We start from the raw sequence: 6,748 nt of genomic DNA, 5'->3' as shown, positions 1-6,748 counted from the left end.
CCCCCACCGCCTTCTCTCTCCTCCTCCCTCCGCCTCTGTTTTCCTACCTCCTCTTCCATCTCCCCCTTCTCTCCCCCGCCCTGCCTTTTCTTTCTATCTCCTTTTCCATCCTCCTTCTCCTCTTCCTCTCATTTCCTCCCCCCAACTCCCATCTCTATCCCTAACCTCCTTCTCTTCCCCTTAGCTCCTTTCACCTCCTCTTTTCCTACCTCCTCTTTCACCCTCTTCCTTCTCTTCCCCTCTCCCCCCCAACATCCTCTCTTCTCTCTGGCCCAGTCTTCCTACCACCTCCTTCTCCCTTCTCTTCCCTCTACCCCCCCATACCCCCTTCTCTCTCCTCCTACCTCCTGTTTCCTATCTCTTCTTCTATCCTCCCCCTCCCCTCCTCCTCCCCTCCCCTGACTCCCCCTCCCTGCCAGGCGCTGCCCCCTTCAGTCCCTCTGTCCACACCTTGGTTCTGCTCTTTCCTCCACTGCCTGCCGCCCCCCACCCCCAACCTCCTCCCCCAAACCGCTGTTTTTTTCTGGAGCTCTTGGCTTCCTTCCTTCATCTAACAAATATTCGCCTGGCATCAATTCTTTACCCGAGTCCCTGCCAGGGTTTAGGGAGCCAAGGGTCAAGCAGAGGGGAGGAGAGGCCACGTCTTTCAGGGAAGGCAGGAAATAAAGGAGTCAGAAGAGAGTACATAAGTGTGTCACCATTCGCCATCGTGCTTCTCAGTCACTGCACCCTTCGGCTCCCTCCATCTCTTGGGCATCACGGATAATGTCCAAAATAAACAAACCATGCCTTACAGTGTCCTTGCTTGGTTGTACAATCAGCAGCACTCTCAATTTTCACTGGCCCGTAACGACAGAGAACAGGCAAACTCAGCATCACCAACTATCAAATCGAAACGACCCGGTATCGCTTGTCCCTGCTCTGAAATCAGTTGCCCTTGGCAGTGCTGTGATGCTGTTGGTGTCTTCTACTTAACTATGGGCCATAGCAGGCATTCTCCGTTTCCCCTCTATGCCCCTCTGCTAGTGACTCTTTGTCCACTATCGAACCTCTGAAATAGTTCATGCAAGAACTTGTTACAATTGTAGTGTAATCAGGGAAAGACATGGCACCATATACCCCCTTTCCATCATATTCACCTTCAATGTGGCAGTGTTACTTACAACCCTGCTAATTAGTTACCATTCCTTCTATCCGTTCCCTTGCATTTAGGTTCAACGTCTTTGAGTAGCCTTTCCCCCCTCCCTAGCTTTTATGTACTGCTAGGTCTGCTATATTCTATGGTGTAACCTCTGAGGTTACCTTTACCAGAGTCATACTAGTGAAATCATACAGTATCTGTCCTTTTGTGTCTGCTTATTTCACTCAGCAATATGTCCTCAAGGTTCATCCATGTTGTCATAGGCTTTGGGATCTCATTCCGTCTTACTACTGCATAATATTCCATTGTATGTGTATACCACATTTTGTTTATCCACTCGTCTGTTGATGGGCACTTGGATTGTTTCCATCTTTTGGCAATTGTGAATAATGCTGCTATAAACATCGGTGTGCAAATGTCTGTTTGCGTCACTGCTTTCAGCTCTTCTGGGTATATACTGAGTAGTGGTATTGCCGGATCATAGGGCAACTCAATATTTAGTTTTCTAAGCAATCCACCAAACTGTCTTCCACAGCAGCTGTAGCATTATATATTTCTACCAGCAGTGCATAAGTGTCTCAATTTCTCCACATCCTCTCCAGCATTTGTAGTTTTCTGTTTGTTTAATAGTAGCCATTCTTATAGGGGTGAGGTGGTATCTCATTTTCGTCTTCATTTGCATTCCCCTTATAGTTACTGAAAATGAACAGCTCTTCATGTGCTTTTTAGCCATCTGTATTTGCTCTTCAGAGAAGTTTCTTTTCGTACCCTCTGCTCATTTTATAATCGGGTCATTTGTTCTTCTGTTGTTGAGCTGTGTAATTTCTTTATGTTCGTAGGATATCGAGCCTTTATCCAATATGTGCTTTCCAAATAGTTTCTCCTATTGAGTTGGCTGCCTCTTCACCTTTTTGACAAAGTCCTTTGAGGCACAGAAGCTTTTGATCCTAAGAAGTTCCCATTTGTCTATTTTTTCTTTTGCTGCTTGTGCTTTAGGTGTAAAGTTTGAGAAACTACCTCCTCCTGCTAGATCTTGAAGATGTTTTCTTCTAGAAGTTTTATGTACTGGCTCTTACATTTAGGTCTTTAATCCACTTTGAATTAATTTTTGTATAGGGTGTAAGAGAGGGGTCCTCTTTCATTTTTTTTTTTTTTGGCTATGGCTATCCAATTCTCCTATGCTCATTTATTGAAAAGATTATTCGGTCTCAGTTCAGTGGATTCGGAGGACTTATCAAAGACTATTTGTCCATATATGGAGTGGTCTGTCTTGGCACTCTCGATTCGATTCCATTGGTTGATACTTCTGTCTTTGCGCCAGCACCGTGCTGCTTTGACCACTGTGGCTTTATAGGACGCTTTGAAGTCAGGAAGTGATAGATCTCCAATCACTCTTCTTTTTTAGGATATCTGTTCTAGTTTGCTAGCTGCCGGAATGCAACACACCAGAGACGGATTGGCTTTCAATAAAAGGGGATTTATTTAGTTAACATATAGTTCTTCAGAGGAAAGGCAGCTAACTTCCAACTGAGGTTCTTTCTTATGTGGGAAGGCACAGAGCGAGCTCTGCTGGCCTCCTCTCCAGGCCTCTGGGTTCCAACAACTTTTCCCAGGGTGATTCCTTTCTGCATTTCCAAAGGCCTGGGCTGAGCCGCGAGTGCTGAGATGAGGTATGCTGAGATGCTTGGGCTGTGCTACATTGCATTCTCTCATTTAAGCAGCACCCAATTAAGTCAAACATCATTCACTGCAGCAGGCACACTTCCTAGCCGACTGCAGATGTAATCAGCAACAGATGAGGTCCACGTACCATTGGCTCATGTCCACAGCAACAGAACTAGGTGCCTTCACCTGGTCAAGTTGACACCTGAACCTAACTACCGCAATTTCTTCGCTGTTTGGGGGTCTCTTCCTCTTTCAAATAAATTTGGTATCTAGATTTTCCAGGTTTTCAAAGTAGGCTGTTGGGATTTGTATTGGGATTGCATCGAATTTGTAGATCACTTTGAGTAGAACTGACATTTTAATAACATTCAACTTTCTATCCATGAGTATGAAATATCTTTCCATCGATTTAGGTCATTTTTATTTCTTTTAGCAATGTTTTGTAATTTCCTATGTACAAGTCTTTGACGTCCCTGGTTGACTTTTTTTTTTTAATGTCAACTTGATTGAGATATGTGCTGGTTTGAAAGGAAGTATGGCCCCTAGAAAAGCCATGTTTTAATCAAAATCCCATTTCATAAAGGTAGAATAATCCCTATTCAATACTGTATGTTTGAAACTGTAATCAGATCATCTCCCTGGATGATGTGATTTAGTCAAGAGTGGTTGTTAAACTGGATTAGGTGACATGTCCCCACCCATTTGGGTGGGTCTTGATTGGTTTATTGGAGTCCTATAAAAGAGGAAACATTTTGGAGAATGGAGATTCAGAGAGAGCAGAGAATGCTGCAGCACCACGAAGCAGAGAGTCCACCAGCCAGTGACCTTTGGAAATGAAGAAGGAAAACACCTCCCAGGGAGCGTCTTGAAACTGGAAATCAGGAGAGAAAGCTAGCAGATGACACTGTGTTCGCCATGTGCCCTTCCACTTGAGAGAGAAGCCCTGAACTTCATCGGCCTTCTTGAACCAAGGTATCTCTCCCTGGTTGCCTTTGACTGGACATTTCCATAGACTTGTTTTAATTGGACATTTTCTCGGTCTTAGAACTGTAAACTAGCAACTTATTAAATTCCCCCATTTAAAAGCCATTCTGTTTCTGGTATATTGCATTCCAGCAGCTAGCAAACTAGAACAAGATATAATTCACATATGATAGAATTCACCCATTTAAAGTGTACAAATCAATGGCTTTTAGTATATTCACAGTTATGCCACTGTCACCACAATTGTAGAACATTTTCATCACCCCCAGAAGAAACTCTACACCCTTTAATTATCCCTTTTCAGAACCCCCACCCCCACCCCCATCCAGTCTCTGGCGACCACTAAGCTACTTTCTGTCTTTATGGATTGACCTATTCTGGATATTCCATGTAAATGGAATCACACCGTATCCGTTTGTTGCATCTGGCTTCTCTCATCTGGCACCATGTTTCTGAGGTTCATCCACACTGTGGCATGTATCAGTGCTTCTCTCCTTTTTCACGGCTAAGTAACATTCCAGTCTGAACATACCACATTTCATTTATCCAGCCACCAGCTGATGGGCCGGGTTGAGTCTTGAAGTCTGAAACACAGTATCCTCCAGACAATGAGAAGGACTTGATCTCATTTTCCTGTTTTTCATGTGTTATATTTTAAAAGAAAACATCTGTATTCGTGATGGGTATTTTGGTATTTTTTCAAAGTAGGTACCAAAATTGTGGTTTCATCCTGTTGGCTGGTATCTACAGGTTTTGCTCCATGCATTTGACGCATCTGAACTCATTTAAATCCTTCAGTCCTGGGAAGTCGGGACTATTACTATCGCCTCCATTTTACATGGGAAAACTGAGGCTCTTGTCTGGCATGGCCCAGCTCTTCTGGTGGGGGAAGCTGGCCCCGAGCCCAGGTCATCTGGCTTCAGAGACCTCACTCGTAGTCACAGGTCTAGTAAATTCCACCCAGCGAGGCTGCAGCAGGGAGGTCACAGCCTCAATTCCAGATAATGACAAGTCTGTGAGTTTGTGATCCTAATGCCTGAAGATCTGGGGACTCATAAGGGGCTGGGACGCTGAGGGATGAGTGGATGGGAAGGGACAAGGCCTGGTATTTGCTTCAAAATAAACATGTGCCACTGTGGAAAACCGCTTGGTGGTTCCTCAAAAGGCTGAATGTTGAATTATTATATGATCCAATGATCCCCACTCCGAGGTATACAACCCCCAACATTGAAAATGTGTATTCAAACACAAATGTTCATAGCCGCATTATTCATAACAGCCAAAAGATGGAAACAATTAAAATGTCCTTCAGCAGGTGAATGGATCAACAAAATGTTGGCGTTCCATGTGATGGAATATTATTCAGCCATAAAAAAGTTCACGTTGATACATGAACCTTAAAAACATGATGCTGAATGTAACAAGCCAAACCCAAAGGACAAAAATGATTCTACCTATATGAGAACTCCAGAATAGGGAAAGCCACAGAGAAGGAAAGCAGGTTGGTGGCTGCTGGGGGTTGGGGTGGGGGGAAATGGGGAGTGACTGCTTCATAGCAATGGGTTTCTTTTGGGGTGATGAAAATGTTTTGGAACTTGTTGTAAATGGTGGTTGCACTATGCAGTGAATGCACAGAATGCCACTGAAGTGTACACTTCAAAATGGTTAAGTTTATGTTAAGTGAATTTTATCTCAATAGTATAAATAAGTAAACATGCAAACAAGCGTGAGGTGGGCAGTGAACAGGGATTGACAATGGCTGAAGCTTGGAAATGGGTACATGGGAGTTGGGGATACTCGTCTCTCAACTCTGTGCATGTCTAAAAGTCTTCATAATAAAAAGTAAAAAAATAAAATAAAATAAAAAACCCAACACCCAAACAGCGACAATAAACAAGGATGCTCAGAATCTTTCAGCTCAGGCTTTTGCTCCAAGATTCCTCAGTAAGTAAGGAGAGAAGTCAGCTCTGGCCTCAGACCGACCTACTTCCATCCCGGTAGCTGTGTGGCCCCAGCCAAGTGTCTTCACCTCTCTGAACTCAAACAGTTCCAACCTCATTTGAGAGCATACATGTCCCAGGGTTGAGTGCAGGGCCTGACCTGTAGCAAGAATGCCATCAATGGGAGCTGGATAGCTTTGGGCAGGTGACTTTACCTCTCTGTGCTTCAGTCTTCTCATCTGTAAAATGGGATAGTCACAGTGCCTACCTTTTGGGGGCTCTTAGAGGATTCATTTGTTCATGCACTCACTTAACATTTATTGAACATCTACTAAGCATCAGGCACTGGGGGGAGAGCAGTGAGCAAAACACTGTCCTTTCACCCATGGAGCTGACACTTTAGTGGTGAGATGCACGCAAATTCAACATGGGGCGTCTACATAATATGTTAGGTGGTGGAAAAAGCTATGGAAATAAAGAGAAATAAAATAGATGAAGAGACGGATGATGATATGGTGGATGGAGAGCCAGGTGGCTCTTTTACATGGCAGGGGGTGGGTGGTGGTGTCAGGAAAGCCAGACTGAAGGGGTGACATTTGAGCAGGTGAGGAGGTGAGGGACTGAGTGGCTACCTGGGGCAAGCATGTCCCAGGTGGTGGGAATAGCAAGTGCAAAGGTCCTGTGGTTAGATGATGCTTGTTAGGGACAAGAAACAGCAAGGAGGCCAGTGTGTGTGTGTGTGATGGAGAGTGGGGAATGAGGGGGTTGGGGGTCAGTGGAGGGGAGACAAGGCCAGAGAGGGGAAGGAGTCCTTGTAGGTCATGGATTGGAATTTGGCTTTTATTCAGATGAGTGGGCCTGGCATCAGCTCCCTTACTTTAAAAGGGTTCTTCCGCCCTAGTTCTCTACTGGGGGCCAGGGCAGAAGCAGGGAAGCAGCCAGGAGGCCAAGTGGGTGGTGCTGGTGGCTGCAGCAGGGTGGCAGCTTGGCTGTGGGGGAGAGAAGGGGTCAGACTCTG

Source organism: Tamandua tetradactyla, chromosome 16 (genome assembly GCF_023851605.1).
Source record: "Tamandua tetradactyla isolate mTamTet1 chromosome 16, mTamTet1.pri, whole genome shotgun sequence".
NCBI classification, from domain to species: Eukaryota; Metazoa; Chordata; class Mammalia; order Pilosa; family Myrmecophagidae; genus Tamandua; species Tamandua tetradactyla.
This window is presented reverse-complemented; position numbering follows the sequence as displayed.